Genomic DNA, 16817 nt, shown 5'->3' with positions numbered 1-16817 from the left:
CCAGTTTGAAAAACCTATATTAAAAAGTTAAATGCTGGGTGCCTGGGTGACTCAGTTGGATAAGCGTCTGCCTTTGGCTCAGGTCATGTCCCCAGGGTCCTGGGATCGAGTCCTGCATCAGGTTCCCTGCTCTGTGGGAAGCCTGCTTCTCCCTCTGCCCCCTCCACCGTGAATAAATGAATAAAATCTTATACCACCTCACACCAGTCAGAATGGCTAAAATTAACAAGTCAGGAAACAACAGATGTTGGCGGGGATGCGGAGAAAGGGGAACCCTCCTACACTGTTGGTGGGAATGCAAGCTGGTGCAACCACTCTGGAAAACAGTACGGAGGTTCCTCAAACAGTTGAAAATAGAGCTACCATACGATCCAGCAATTGCACTACTGGGTATTTACCCCAAAGATACAAATGTAGGGATCCGAAGGGGTACATGCACCCTGATGTTTATAGCAGCAATGTCCGCAATAGCCAAACTGTGGAAAGAGCCAAGATGTCCATCAACAGATGAATGGATAAAGAAGATGTGGTATATATACACAATGGAATATTATGCAGCCATCAAAAGGAAGGAGATCTTGCCATTTGCAACGACGTGGATGGAACTGGAGGGTGTTATGCTGAGTGAAATAAGTCAGTCAGAGAAAGACATGTATCGGGGCACCTGGGTGGCTCAGTCGTTAAGCGTCTGCCTTCGGCTCAGGTCATGATCCCAGGGTCCTGGGATCAAGCCCTGCATCAGGCTCCCTGCTCCATGGGAAGCCTGCCTCTCCCTCTCCCACTCCCCCTGCTTGTGTTCCTGCTTTCGCTGTCTCTCTGTCAAATAAATAAATAAAATCTTTAAAAAAAAAAAAAAGAAAGACATGTATCATATGACCTCACTGATATGAGGAATTCTTAATCTCAGGAAACAAACTGAGGGTTGCTGGAGTGGTGGGGGGTGGGAGGGATGGGCTGGCTGGGTGATAGACATTGGGGAGGGTATGTGCTATGGTGAGCACTGTGAATTGTGCAAGACTGTTGAATCACAGATCTGTACTTCTGAAACAAATAATGCAATATATGTTAAGAAAAAAAAAAAGAAGAAGATAGCAGGAGGGGAAGAATGAAGGGAAGTAAGTTGGAGGGGGAGACAAACCATGAGAGACGATGGACTCTGCAAAACAAACTGAGGGTTTTAGAGGGGAGGGGGTGGGGGGATGGGTTAGCCTGGTGATGGGTATTGAAGAGGGCACATTCTGCGTGGAGCACTGGGTGTTGTGCACAAACAATGAATCATGGAACACTACGTCAAAAACTAATGATGTAATGTATGGTGATTAACATAACAATAAAAAATCTTTAAAAAAAAGTCAAATGCTGGCACTCTTGGTGATCACTGGGGCTTTGAAAATTGTAAGGCAGTGAGGCCATCCAAAGAATGTTTTTGTGAAGAAGTATTTTTAAGATTTTCACTCAAATAAAAACTAAATATTCAGGGCGCCTGGGTGGCTCAGTTGGTTGAGCGACTGCCTTCGGCTCGGGTCATGATCCCAGAGTCCTGGGATCGAGTCCCACGTCAGGCTCCCGGCTCAGCGGGGAGCCTGCTTCTCCCTCTGACCTTCTCCCCTCTCATGCTGTTTCTCTCTCTCTCTCTCAAATAAATAAATAAAATCTTTAAAAAAAAAAAACTAAATATTCACATAGCAAATTTTGTGGTCCCTGAAGATAGAATTTATCTTTGTAACAGGCATCAACTGCTCCACGATATAGTGTGAGATTTCATTATCTCTCTAAATCAAAATTAAATCCAGCTTAAGTTCTGTTCAAACACTAGATGATTCCTCCATCTCTTCACTCCCTCCTAGGTAACAGGATTATACACAACTACAGGTAACTTAGCAGGTTGCTCCTTTGGGCAGAGCGTGTTTCTCCGTCCCTCGCCTGTAGACTTGGCCACATGACTTATTGTGACCAGGGGTATTTTAGCAGACTTGACATAAGCAAAGACTTAAAATGGGCTTGTGCACTGGGGGCTGGTGGTCTTGTGCTTCTTCCATCTCCTTGAGATGAACCTTCCCTGGCTAGCCTACTAGTCCTGGAAGGAGGATAAAAGACAACAAAGGCCGAAGCCAGCCTACATGCAATTAGCTTCCAACCTGTCCCTAAACACATAAGCTAAGTAAGTGCTCACTGCCGGGGATTGTTATACAGCTGTGGTCGTAGTTAATGGATCCATACCCCTTCTTCCCAAGATCATCAGGACCTCGGCTCATGCCAGTTGCCACAGCTGTGCCCTCCGCCTGGGCTGTGACATACTCCTGAAGGTGGGGGTTCTGAGGCAGCTCTGTCCCATCCGTGGCAAGTTCAGCCAGAGCCCCCTGTGCCAGGCCTCCCCAAACTGTGGCCTGTGCTCAGTCAGTGCCTGGGTTTAATCCTCAGACGCATAACCTGAGCAACTCATTTAATTTTTCTTTGCCTCATCTGTAAAATGGAAATAATAATAGCACTTCACAGAGTTCTTGTGAGAAATAAGTGAATATATAAAGTGCTTAACACAGGGGTGCCTGGGTGGCTCAGTCGGTTAAGCGACTGCCTTCAGCTCAGGTCATAATCCTGGAGTCCCGGGATCGAGTCCCACATGGGGCTCCCTGCTCAGCGGGGAGTCTGCTTCTCCCTCTGACCCTCCTCCCTCTCATGCTCTCTATCTCTCACTCTCTCTCTCAAATAAATAAAATCTTAAAAAAAAAGTGCTTAACACAGTGCTTGGCATAGAGTAAATATGCAAAAAATGCTAGCTGTGATTATTATCATGGATTTATTCATGTAAATATTCTCCCTCCTAGGTCCTCCCACCGCTGAGAACCTACATTCACATGAGCTCAGGTCCCTGCTCTGTTGGGATTCATACCTTCCTTCCCTTTCTTGTCTTGAGAACTCCCACTTACCCACCTGAGTTGGGCCCATTGGTCTTCAATCTGGGAATCATTAAGCCTCCAACCCTAAAGTCTGTTAGGAAAGCCTGTGTGGAAGTTGTGTTCTGGACAGCCCGCAGCTTGCAGATTTTCCTTTCCATGCAGAAACACACAAATCTGGGCACCTGGGTGGCTCAGTCGTTAGGCAGCTGCCTTTGGCTCAGGTCATGATCCCAGGGTCCTTGGATCGAGTCCCACATTGGGCTCTCTGCTCTGCGGGAAGCCTGTTTCTCCCTCTCCCACTCCCCCTGCTTGTGTTCCTGCTCTTGCTATGTCTCTCTCTGTCAAATAAATAAACAAAATCTTTAAAAAAAAAAAAAAAAAGAAAGAAAAGAAAAGAAACATACAAATCTTCATGGGGGCCAAGAAAGTCCAAAGCTCAGGGACAGAGCGTCTGTCTCTTCCCCTAGGAGCAGTGGAATGCCTTTCATTCCTCTGAGGTGAGCCCGCAGCTGAGAAAAACTAGACAGGGTTATTTTCTCACTAGGTCATTATGCTATACCTAATTCTCGATAATCTCCACCATTGGACTGTGAGTTCCTTGGCTGTGTTTTATTCACTGTGTACCTCCAGAGCTTAGCACAGAGCCCACACTTAGTAGGTACTTGATAAATGTTGGATACATGAATGAATGGAGAATACAGGTTATAGGACCAAGGCAATTTCCAAACGAGAGATGGTGAGAAATCAACATGAGCACCCACAGGGCACTCAGCCTCAGGCTCAATGCCGAGGCCCATACAGGAGAAGTACCAAGACACCTGGAGCTTCAAAGACTTAAGCCTACCAAAAAAATAAAGTTCAACCACAGAAATCACTTGCTCTGTCCCACATCAACGAGAGCCCACCGAAGGGCTTGGTTTAGAAGCTGCTGTGGCCCTGATGGTGCACAGGACTTAGGAAAGAAGAGGCAAGATGTGGCCTAAGGCTTGAGAGGGGCTCAGACACTCAGCAGAGGGCCACTGGCTTATCAGGCCAAGAACATTTGGCTTGGAGCACTACTTCAGCAGTTACAATTTTGGTGGACTGTTCATTAAACCTCCTTCCACTGCTTGGCCAAGGGCTTGACATGGGACCCAAGCTAGGCCAATCAGATAGTCTTTTCCCCTTGAATCTTGAATGGAATGACATGAAAATGGAATTGACTGATCCCCTAAGGCAGTACCATGAAGAAATTATCCTTAGGGACGCCTGGGTGGTTCAGTCGAGCAAAGGCACAGCACAGGAATGAGTTTGCTATTTGTGGAAAATAACAAGGAGACCAACTTGATCTGGCTGCAGGACTTGTGACAGGGAGTCAAGAGAGATAAGCGTGGCTATTTCAGGCTGTGAGCTGAGCATAGAGACCTAGAAGTCAGGCTGGGGGTGGGTCCTGATGAGTCAGGCAACAAAGAACGGGTTCTGAGAGGAGACGTGACAAGCAACCACTAGTAGCAGGAGCTCTCTTTCCTCTCATTCCAGGACTCAACGAGATTTTAATCTAAGCCAGAGATTCTAGATATGAGCCCACTCAAGGGGCAGACCACTCAGCTCCTCTAAGAGAGTAGCAGTTTGTATTGGTAAGAATGTGTGGTTACAAGCAACAGAAAAACTCTAGTTACTGTAAGCAAAAGATGATTATATTCAAAAGAAATGGAGAAGGCTCACAGAATCAAATACCGAAGAGGCTATCCCAGAAAGATGAGGAACCAGGGCGGTGAAATCAAGGGAGCTGGGACTAAGGATAATTTCTTTCCTTTTTTTTTTTTAATTTTATTTATTTGAGAGAGTGAGCATGAGTGGGGGGGGAGGGGCAGAAGAAGAAGCAGGAGAAGCAGACTTCCCACTGAGCAGGAAGCCCTGGACACAGCGACAATGTGGGGCTCAATCCCAGGACCTGGGGATCATGACCTCAGAGGAAGGCAGCTGCTCAAATGACTGAACCACCCAGGCGTCCCTAAGGATAATTTCTTCATGGTACCGCCTTAGGGGATCAGTCAATTCCATTTTCATGTCATTCCATTCAAGATTCAAGGGGAAAAGACTATCTGATTGGCCTAGCTTGGGTCCCATGTCAAACCCTTGGCCAAGCAGTGGAAGGAGGTTTAATGAACAGTCCACCAAAATTGTAACTGCTGAAGCAGTGCTCCAAGCCAAATCCCCAAAGCTGGTGCCAGGGCAAATGGATAGTGGAAAGGCCAGCCATTTTCTACAAGGTGTGAGCATTGGGAAAACCTAAGGCCTCTTTGCTCTTGGAGCGTGGGGAGAGAGGAAAGATGGAGCAATTACCTGAACTTGTAGGTATTTGCAATGGTTAATTTTATATGTCAACTTGACTGGGACACAGGATGTCCAGATATCTGGTTAAACATTATATCTGGGTGTGTCCGTGAGGGTGTTTATGGAGGAGACTGGCTCTTGAATTGGTGGACTGAGTGAAGTGGATTGCCCCCCTCCCACCACGTGCAGGTGGGTAATAATGTTCAACTAGATATCTGGCTGTCCTGGGTCCCAGTTGTCACATAAAATTAACCAATCTGTTGAGGCCCAAATAGACCAAAAAGCTGGAGGGAGGTAGAATTCCCTCTCTGGCTGATTGCATGAGCTGGGACAGAGGTCTGCTCCTGCCCTCCAAGCTCTTGCTTCTTAGGCCTTCAGATCCAGACTGGAATCTACACCATTAGTTCTCAGGCTATCAGACCTTCAAACTACACCACCAGCTTCCCTGGGTCTCCATCTTGCAGACAGCAGATCATGGGACTTCTCACCCTCCATAATTATGTGAGCCAATTTCCTATAATAAATCTCATTTCCCATTTTATATCTATAGTTGTAGCTCCTATTGGTTCTGTTGCTCTGGAGAACCCTGAATAACATAGCATACATTTACGACTGGACCCATAGGCTTCGGAACTTAGAGTCCACCTCAAGTTCCTCCCTTGGAGGTCTTCAGAGTGACCAAGTGAGTGAAGTCACTCACTCAGAGTGACCAGGTTATCTCCCTTAGAGGTCACCAGAGGTGACGGCAAATGTGCTGGTATGGAGGAGGGAAACAAATTAAGGTTCAAGGTGGGAACTCAAAACAGGGTTGAGAAATGAACCCATGCAATTTAATAATTTAATAGTTCTAAGGGGGAGCAGAGCAGGACTTGGCATTTCCAGGATAAGTCAATCAAGAAGAAACCCTTTCTCAGTCTCTGAAATGCTAAGAGGGTCAGGGTGCTCCTCAACTTTCCCTAGCCTCCTCATATCAAAATGGAAATTCAGGGCACTTGGCTGGCTCACTTGGTGGAGTGTGTGACTCTAGATCTCAGGCTTGTGAGTTCAAGCCCCATGCTGGGTGTAGAGATAACTTAAAAAATATATATATGTATATATTTATTTATTAATATATATGTATATATTATATATGTATATAATAATATACATATATGTATATGTATACATATATGTTTGTGTATATATGTGTATATATGTTTGTGTGTGTATATATATGTGTGTGTATGTGTGTGTGTATATATACATATATATATATACATATATATATATAAAGGAATTTCAGAGGATAAGGAGCAGGGGCCAGTGCCCATGGAGGGGAAAGCAGGAAGAAACCTTTTGCTTCATCTAGCTGAAATAGAGTCAGATGGGAGCAAGAGTGTGTTAGGAAAGTAGAATTACCCAGCCTGCCTGTTCCTAAAGACTGGCACAAGAACGGAGTCATCTGGGAGTCCCGATGTTGAACAGCTGGGAAAGAGGTAGACTCTTGGCAACTGAAATCCTTGCCCACATGGTTGGAGCCTCCCCTGGGCCTGCCCAGTCGTGGTCCACCTCAGCCTGAGAGATGGAATGGGTTCTGAGCACAGGTGGCACAGAGACTTGTAAGCTTTTTAGCAACCAGGTAGGCTCCTGATATCAGGAGGAGAAGATGAAAGTCTTTTGATTGACTCTCCATCCTTTCTGCTCTATTCAGGGCCTCAGGAAGCTGCCCCTGTGGACTGTGCTGCCCTGGCTCCTTGCCCGCAGCTCCATGCTGGGTTTGGCCGATGGGAGGCAGGGCAGGAGACAAGCTGATCAGAGGAGAGAGACCCAGGGGTATGTATCCCCCAAGCTCAGCCCCTGCGGGGTCTCGGTGTTGGCAGCAGCTGCGTCCCTTTACAGAAGGCCACAGCTCCTGTGGGGCAGTGGCTCTCCCACGCGCAGCTCTCACCAGTTCTGGCTCACCACTCCCTCCTCTATCCATTCCTCTTCCAGCTTAGAACTGGGAAAGGCCTTCTTCTGTGGAGCTGTGGAGAGGCCCTGGGGACCTCTAGGTACTTCGTTGTTTCCTGTAACTCCAACCAGGAAATATTCCCTTCACTGCTCCTCTTCAGTGTACCATTTCTTTTCTTTTTTAAGGGGGTGGTGGTGCCTGGGTGGCTCAGTTTGGCCCAGGTCTTGGTCTCATGGTGCTGGGATCCAGCCTGGGGCTTCCCGCTCAGCGGGGAGCCTGCTTATCCCTCTCCCTCTGCCCCTCCCCCACTCGTGTTCGTGCACGTGCTCTCTCAAATAAATAAATAAAATCTTTTTAAAAGGTGGGGGCAGAGAGAGAATCTCAAGCAGGCTCCAGGCCCAGCGTGGAGCCCTACTCGGGGCTCGATCTCACAACCTTGAGATCATGACCTGAGCCGAGAGCAAGAATCCGATCAATGCTTCACCGACTGCGCCACCCAGGTGCCCCTGCCATCTCTTTTCTGAAGGGCCCCTGCCAGGTACAGTTTCTTACTGTGGCACAGCAGTGTGGAAACCCTGTCACCTTGGCCCCTTGGTGAACGTCCCTACCCAGGGCTGCCTCAGATCAACCAAGAGTCATCAAGGAAGCTCAATCAAGTGTTCTCTGGTATTTGGCAGGGCCTGGACAAGGTTCTGTCACCCTCCTGCCTTCACATATGGAGAATAGTAACAGGGCAGAGACTGACCACCCCAGGAGAGACCATCAGCCAAGCAGAGGCTCTCTGGCCTCAGTTGCCCAACAGAATGAGTTTGATCTCCTTCAGTCCTGCCTTAGTTCTTCCTGCTGCTATCTCAGCGTGTTACTTGTCCCTTCCTTGGACTATTTTGAGCAGGGATGCCAGGTCCCCCCTTTATAATATACCCCTAAACTTCAGCTATCTTCCACTTGCCTCTTCCTTTGTGCAGAGATAATCCTTTTTCCTGTCCTCTCTCCTACTTCAGAGCTGGAGGGGAGCAGGGAGGAAGACTAGGGCCCTTCTCTGAGCTTTACACTCCCACCCCAGACCTTAGTTTCCCCAGGAAGCAGCAGGCAGGGGGAGGCCTGTTGCAAACTGAAGACAAGACAGCTGCTCGTTCAGGAAGCTGAGAACTGAGGAAGGTGAGTAATGGTGTCCGGAGCAGAGCCCAGCAGAGCCAGCTAAGTGAGCAACAGCATTAGGATTGACTGTGAGAAGAGAGGAGAGGACAGAAGGGAGGGGAGGGGAGGGGAGGGGAGGGGAGGGGAGGGGAGGGGAGGGGAGGGGAGGAGAGGAGAGGGGAGGAGAGGAGAGGGGAGGAGAGGAGAGGAGAGGAGAGGAGAGGAGAGCCTGAGCCCAAGGCAGGCAGTGCCCGGGGTAGTCACTTCCAAAGGATTCTCTCAGGATAAAACAAATCCAACCTGACCCTCTCTCTCCCAGGAGCTGTCATCTTAGAAGAGAGGGCAACTCGGTCACCTGGTGTGGGGCAAAGAGTGGTTAGGACATGGATACAGGCAAGGATTTTATTCATTCATTTCACAGATATTTATGGAGTGCCTACTACATACGGGAGCCCAGCAGTGAATCAGATAAACATAATCCCTGTACACGGGGAGCCTGCTTCCTGATGCGTTTAAAGTGCAAACTCTCTACTATGGTCCACAAAACCACCTTTGGTCTGAGACCTGTCCCGTGCAACTGCATTTTGTGACCCACTCCCCTCTCACTGTCCTCTAGCTACAAAAACCTTGCTATATCCTGAATATGCCAAGTTCATTCCTGCCTCAGGGCTCTTGCACTGGCTGTTCCCTCAGCCTGGGAACATTCTTTTCCTGGAGCTTCCTTCTCATGGCTGCCTCCTTCAGGTCTCAGCCAAGGGACCAGAGAGAAAAAGCACTCCAGGTAGTGGGAAAAGCTTGTTTGAAAGTCCTGAGGTGAGAAAGAGCTGACGAACTGAGAGAAAACCAGAGTGGCTAGACAGAGAGGGCAAAGGGCAAAGAGAAGTGATGAAGCCAGAGTCCCACTGAAAGTCAGCCGTGGGACAAAAGCTGTGACAAAGGCTGTGATCCAGGGAGCAGGGGTGAGGGTCAGAGAAGTGAGCCAAGGAGAGCTCAGGGGAGAATGTCTGAATGTATGACTGAGTCGGTCATGGCTTTAAGCAACCAGGGTGAATTCTGAAAATATTTATTTTTCAAAGATTTTATTTACTTATTTATTTTGTCAGAGAGAGAGAGAGAGAGAGAGAACACAAGCCGGGGGAGTGGCAGGCAGAGGCAGAGGGAGAAGCAGGCTCCCCACTGAGCAGGGAGCCAGAGATTCGGGGCTTGATCCCAGGACCCTGGGATCATGACCTGAGTCCAACGCAGCCACTTAACCAACTGAGCCACCCAGGCATCCCCTGCAAAGATTTATTAAGGATCTTGAACCATGACCTGGGGCAAGTAAGAGGGAAACGTCTCTCTGGGTATTCCCACCCACTCTGTCAAGAGTTGCCCTCAAGGCATTAACAATCCTGCACTTCAGGCTGGAAAGCCAAGAAGTCCCCTGGGCACAATGAAGCCCTGGGGCAGACAGCCAGAGGACAAGGTCAGGGGCCTGAGGGTGAGGTGCGGTGGGGTCACAGCCCTTGAACAGATGAAGCCCCTGTGAAGCTGTCTGTCGTAGCAGTGGCCAGAGTAAGAGGTGAGACTGAGGGAATGTGAAGTAAGGCATAAGATGTATCCCAGAGAGTAAGATGACACAAGTGAGGCTGGAAAGGGAGGCTGAAAATAAGCAGGGATGAGCTTTCGCATCCGAAGAGGCAGGGGGGATGCTGGTCTGGGCAGGCACCCGTTCCTGACACAGATGGCAGAGGGAACTTCGGGGGTCTGAGGCCCCAGAAGGCACCTCCTCTCTGTAAGGTGTCCAACCAGGCCACCGCCCACCCCTTCGTGTCCGTTTTTTGGGAGTTTACTAAGTTTCCTGCAGCATCATTCCAAGAAAAGTGTAAGGAGGCAGGGCCCTGATGTGCTCCTCAAGCACCTCCATGTGACCTGTGTGGGCTGAAAGGCTGGGAAGATTCTCAGGGTTTATGACAAAACTCTGGCCTGGTTCCTAAGTGTGCGCATTCATTCAGGAATCAGTATCTGTTTACTGAGCATCTACTATGTGCCAGGCACTGGGGATGCAGAAGCAATCGAGAGCACCAAGGTCCCGGCCCGTACTGAGCGCACCTCCCAGGAGGTGACATGCAGACCTGATACATGTTCTGCACACACTTTAATATACATGGTACAGATGACTGCTTCCTGGTGGGGGTCTACCATGCTACTTTGCTTGCTCCATAATCTCCTCCCTGTTCCCACCCCCACCCCTACCTCCCTAGCCCCCACACTGACAGCCTCCAGCAAGCAAATGATTCCAAACCCCATGAGCTGGGGGCCAGCTCATTCTCTTTTCTCAGTAAGTTTAATTTTGCCAACAGCCAGAGGCAATGACAGCAGCTCTGAAAATCTGCTGGTACTCTGGGCTGGGATAGGCAGCCCAGAAATAATTGCCTCTTTGAGTGTTTTATTGGAATGTGCACGTGCTTCTTGCTTCTTGTGGGGGCCACTGTCTCCCAGGACTGCTTCTTGATGTGAGGGAGGAACCGGGCCTGTGAAGTTGGTGGGGGCTGCTTCAAGGAGAGGGTGGAGGGTGGGTCAGCCTCAGGGCTGTACCTTGTCCATCATCTTTCCTCCAAAAGTCACATTATTCAAGCAGGAGTTTGGAGAACACCTGAAATTCTGTCTGTCTCATGCACCAAAGCCTCACCACCTTGCAGTCATACAGTTTCCACCCCTTGCCCCTCCGCATGTCTGTTTCAAGCCTCCCACTGCCCTGGAAGCACCTCACTCTGCTGCTGATGGGGGGGGTGGCCCTGAGACTTGGGGTCTGAGCTCTGAAGGCTGCTTTGCTCCAGGAGTCTCCCCCTTGCCACTGTCTTTAGCACAGGATGCCTGCTTCTGCTTGATCTGAGTACGGAAACAGAATGTTAATGATGATGAATCCCGATTTCCCTGGGTGTGGAACCAGCCAGATGGATCCTCACGCCACATCCTGGCTCCGTCCACCAGGCCTGTGACTGCACCAAGATGGCTGCCTCCTCTTCAGCTGCTGTCGGGTGTGAGAGGAGTGAAGAGGCAGAGAGGGAGAGTGGAGGGGAAATGACTATAAGAAAGGAAGGGGTTTCGGGTGCCTGGGTGGCTCAGTCGTTAAGCGTCTTCCTTCAGCTCAGGTCATGATCCCAGGGTCCTGGGATTGAGTCCCGCATCGGGCTCCCTGCTCCTTGGGAGCCTGCTTCTCCCTCTGCCCCCCCCCTCCCCTCCTCTGTCTCTCATGAATAAATAAATAAAATCTTTAAAAAAAAAAAAAAGGAAGGGGTTTCATGTATCTGCCCCAAATCTGGTGGGGCCTTTGCAAGGTCACTGAGACTGTCTCCCTGACTCCAGCCCAGTCAGTGCCTCTCGGCCTCCTTGGCGATCTCAATCCACACCCCTCACTTGCTGTGCCCTCGGTGAGGTCAATGGATGTGGGGAGAGGGACTCCATGCCCATGCAGTTATTTCAATTCTGGGCCTCGGCTGAAATCCTGAGATTACAGGCCTGCTGACTGTATGCTCTTTAAAAATAATCACCCTTGGGCACCTGGGTGGCTCAGTCGTTAACTGTTTGCCTTCAGCTCAAGTCATGGTCCCAGGGTCCTGGGATCGAGCCCCGCCCGCATCAAGCTCCCTGCTCAGCGGGAAGCCTGCTTCTCCCTTTCCCACTCCCCCTGCTTGTGTTCCCTCTCTCACTCTCTCTGTCAAATAAATAAATAAAATATTTTTTAAAAATTAAAAAAATTAAAAATAAAATAATCACCCTTTGGAACACCTGGCTGGCTCAGTCGGTGGGGGCGGGAGGGGGGTGGCGGAAGGGGCTTGTGACTCTTGATCTCAGGGTTGTGAGTTCAAGCCCTGCATTGGGTGTGGAGAATACTTAAAAAATAATAATAAAATCTTAAAAAAAAATCACCCTTCATGTAGGTTACGATATGGTTTTGGACATAAGGCGATGGCTGTCAGGGTGTGTGCAGGGAATCATGGTCCTGTTTAGCGTTCCCTAAGATGGGACACAAAGAGCTTGGGCCTGGGCTGAGCTGCTTGCAGCTCCAGTCCTGCCCCAGACCCACAGAAGTGCTGTGGCATTTAACTCCTTCCCCATACTGGCTCCTGGAAAACTCCTACTCATTCTTCAAAATCCTGATCAAAGATCACCTCTTTCTACAGGCTTCCCTGATCCCCCCTTTTTTTTAAGATTTATTTATTTATTTATTTGACAAAGAGAGACACGGAGAGAGAGGGAACACAAGCAGGGGGAGTGGGAGAGGGAGAAGCAGGCTTCCCACTGAGCAGGGAGCCTGATATGGGGCTCGATCTCACGACCAGAGCCGAAGGCAGACACCCAACAACTGAGCCACCCAGGTGCAACCCCCAAACACCGCCCCCTCCTGCCCGATCCCTTTTTAGGCAGAGCTGGTCACTCTCCTTCAACTCAGTACTTGACTCTGCAAACAGCCTGATCATGAGCAAGTTACTAATTACTACAGAACATCTGTAAAATGGGGGTAATATCGCCCTTGCAGGATTAGGGAGGAACTAGAGATAAATGTGTCCTCCCCCCCGCAAGATTTATTTATTTGAGAGAGAGAGCGCGAGAGAGCACACAGAAGAATAGGAAGAAGCAGGCTCCCCGCTGAGCAAGGAGCCCAATGTGGGGCTCAATCCCAGGACCCTGGGATCATGATCTGAGCCAAAGGCAGACGCTTTAACCGACTGAGCCACCCAGGCGTCCCGATGAATGTATCTTGAAAACCTAGTATTGTGCCTGACACATGGTCATGGCTCAGAAAATGACAGCTCTTAGAGTGATGATGGCAGTGATCACACATTCTCAGCAGTCAGTTTACACATCTGTCACCTCTAAGAGACTGTGGACCCCTTAAGGACAAGGGCCACAGTTAAGTCAGTTGCTATATCCCTAGCATCATGGCTGGCTCAGAGTAAGCACCCAATAAAGGGTAATAAATGTCAGCATTATCATTAGGATACTTAAAATAATACTCACTGGCCTTTGTTAAGGGTTTACAATGTGCCAGGCACTGTTCCAGGCAATTTACCAGGATTATCTCACTTACTATTCACAACAACCTTATATGGTAAGTGTTCTCCCTATTTCACAGTCGAGTAAACTGAAACTTACCAGGATAGGACAATTTGCCTAAAGTCACACCGAAAGGAGTGAGAGATGGAGGCAGTTTTTAACAAGGTCAGTCTGTTCCAGAGTTTTGGAGCAACTCCACACTTGACTGCTGAGCATGCTCTACATTGGCTCACAATCCTGTCCACCTGACAACAGGAACTGGCCTTGGTTTACTTATGTAGCCCCTGAACCCTGCACAGATCCTGGCACCAAGCTGGCTCCCCAGTGTCTCTCGGATAAGTAGATGAGAAGAGGAGAGGGAGGGCGCCTGGGTGGCTCAGATGGTTAAGCGTCTGCCTTCGGCTCAGGTCATGATCCCAGGGTCCTGGGATCGAGTTCCGCATCGGGCTCCCTGGGAGCCTGCTTCTCCCTCTGCCTCTCTCTCTCTCTGTCGCTCATGAATAAATAAATAAAATCTTAAAAAAAAAAAAAGAGGAGCACAGATCCTGGCACCAAGCTGGCTCCCCAGTGTCTCTCGGATAAGTAGATGAGAAGAGGAGAGGGAGGGCGCCTGGGTGGCTCAGATGGTTAAGCGTCTGCCTTCGGCTCAGGTCATGATCCCAGGGTCCTGGGATCGAGTTCCGCATCGGGCTCCCTGGGAGCCTGCTTCTCCCTCTGCCTCTCTCTCTCTCTGTCGCTCATGAATAAATAAATAAAATCTTAAAAAAAAAAAAAAGAGGAGCGGGAAAGGGAGAAAGTCAAGGCCAGATGAGGCCGGAAGAGGGCCAAGGAGAGGGCTGTGTTCTGGCACTCAGGTTCACACACCTTTTCTGGGGCCCTCGCCATTCCTACCATCCCAGGTTCCAACCGTTTGAAAGGATGTTCCTTTGAGAACAGACTGAAGCTCAGAAAAATGTGATCTGGGACTCAGGTGCTCCCTCCTTCCCAGGCAGCCCCTGCCCATACCCAGGATGCCTGGCCCGAGTTGTAGGGAGAGGTCTGTGGTATGTGACTGAGCCAGCATCTGGGAGAAGAGGAAACAAAAGTAGACCGTGGCATCTCTGTGCCTCAGAGGGTTAGATTTGGGGGTCATGGAGTCACTCCCACAACCTCCCCACATCCCCCCCGCCAGCTCCACATTGAGGGCCTGACCTCGTTCAGCAGGTCATGGCCCAGAGGATGACAACCTTGATGGAGGTGAATCTCTCCTGGGAGTAGGTGGAAGGTCTCTGTTCTTGTCCCGTCAGTGCTCCTGAGGGGGGAGGCGGGGCCTGAATGCCAGGCTGACCTCAGGGCAGGGTCATGGGGACCTTGACCAACTCAGTCTTAGCCCAGCCCTGTTTCTTTAAGGCTCGTTGGTGCTAGGGAGGGAAAGGGAAATTTTAATTTACATTTCTTCCCTCCATTCAGAGTCTGGACAGCTATTTTGACTGTTTCACTGGAATATTCTTGAATTCTGAGTCTCTTTTTCTCATTATGGTTTGAAAATTAAAATCTCTCTGCCTTGGGCAAGTGAAGGCTGAGTGAGGGATGGCTGCCGCCACCGCACATTTCTTATTTAAGTCAATTTAGAAACACCGACTGCTCTCTCAGGGCAGTGACCAAGAGAAGAGAACAGGGCAGACTTTAGCCTCCCTCCTTCGCACGGTGCCGGCATTAATCCTCCCATTATTCCTGTAGCCCTCACTGACCTGGCCTAATCACAAACTTAATAACACCCTGCACTTGGAAAGCTCTTGGCCGTGCATTATTTCCAGCTGATCCTCACAACAGCCCTGCAAGGAAGGAAAGCAGGTGTTCTCGTCCTTGTTTTTATTAATGACTTAACTGAGGGCCCAGCACATTTTATAGAGGAAACAAAGCCCCCTTAGTCCTTGGGGAGGGCGCTCAGGGTGAGGGTGGTCAAAGCTGTGTCCCTTCCCCGTCAGGTCTCCAGTTGGGACACAGCTGCCTCTCCTCATTGCCCCCAGAACACTGAACGAGAGACCCACTCAGGAGTGGTATGATCTAGGGCAGCTTCTGAACCATTCCCGAGCTTCAACTTCCTTATATTTAAAAGACGGGTTGACCTAAATCATGCCTAGAATCACCTTGCAGTGCGTGTGCCCAGACCCCAGGGGGGAAGGAAGACGGTGTTCTCTGTCACTTTGCTCCATTTCTGTGGTTTTGGCTCTCTGTCCTCGGGTGGTGACGGCTCCTCCCTGTGTGAGAACACCCAGCTGTCTTTGCCCCGTTCTTCTTTTCTCTCTGCAGATCTCTCCCTGATTTACTAACAGACTCTCAGGAATATCTGGTGCACGTGGGCCCTTCCAGCCTCGCTCCTCAGCATCCCCTGTGAGAGGGGCCCGGAGGCAGCCATGTGGTGAGAGGTGGCTCCAAGACCACCTCAGGCCGTAGCAGCACAGTTTTCACTGAGCGAATGGGGAGGGGTCTGGGGCCTTCCGAGGTCTGGAACAGGTTCCCTTCCCCAGGGGACACCGGGTCCAGGGATGCCGGTGGGCTGCCTCTCAGGCCGCACTAGCTGTGGCCACTACCCCATCGGCAAAGAGCAGCACCAGCCTTCTGGGGGCACGTGCTCTGGTGGGAAGAAGCATTTCTCATGTCACCTTTGCCCCAGGCCCCAGCTCCCTCAAGGACCTGGTAGTTTTCCACATTCTTCTATTCCTTTTTGTGGGACTCCAGAGAACCAGGAGCCCAAGGCACCACATGACCCTAAACCTCTCCAACAACCTCATGTTTTTGTTCCTGGTTTGAAATGACAGCCACTCTCACCCCCCCTCTCCTCCTCCCTGGTGAGTGCAAGCAGAGGGCAGGATTGCTCTCTTGTCACCACCTCGACCCCAGGGGCCACAGAGGGAACTCCAGACCTAACCTGAGCCAGCAGGAGGGACAGCCTGGGCAACCAGGGGCTTCCCAAAGCTGGTGCAGGAAGGAGCGCTGAGAGAGGGAGGACGGAATGAGTACTTTCTGGAGATAAAGGCTTGGGATTGCGACTTAAAACCGAAAAGGAGTCTGTACTGTTGAGGCAGGAAAAATCAGACAGGTCTGGGATTAAATTTCAGCTCTACCTCAAGCTGTGAAAATTTAGGCAACCTCTGGAATCCTAAGTGTCCTCCTTTGCTTTCCACAGTGCTGATTATCCCACAGTGGTGGTGCAGGATTTCATGAAATAATCTGCATAAGACACTGACCAAGGCCTTTGGCATATAACTCAGGAAATGGTTGCTATTATTATTATTGGGATCCGTGTTATTGTTGTTGTAGTTGATAGCGAGTTAGAAATGAGGACTGGAGGCAGACTTTCTTGTTTGTAGAGACACTCAGCCATAGCAAGTTGAGGGGAGAAGCACCCTGTGGTCCTGTGAAACCCCAGCCTTACCCTCTGGCACCATCCTGTTGCCTCACACGCAGACCCCAAGGCTTCTGTTGCCTTGTAGCAGCTCACTTTACACCAGGAA

At 49.8% G+C, this 16817-nt stretch overlaps 1 protein-coding gene across 1 annotated transcript in view; it reads right to left on the bottom strand.

The window, feature by feature from the left end:
* Positions 1-16817, bottom strand: part of CTNNA1 (catenin alpha 1) — a 315689-nt gene that overhangs the window by 229959 nt on the left and 68913 nt on the right. The window lies entirely within an intron of this gene.

The sequence above is a fragment of the Zalophus californianus genome, chromosome 5 (genome assembly GCF_009762305.2).
Source record: "Zalophus californianus isolate mZalCal1 chromosome 5, mZalCal1.pri.v2, whole genome shotgun sequence".
NCBI classification, from domain to species: domain Eukaryota; kingdom Metazoa; phylum Chordata; class Mammalia; order Carnivora; family Otariidae; genus Zalophus; species Zalophus californianus.
The sequence above is the reverse complement of the archived record's forward strand: the minus strand, read 5'-3'. Positions and strand labels throughout refer to the sequence as shown.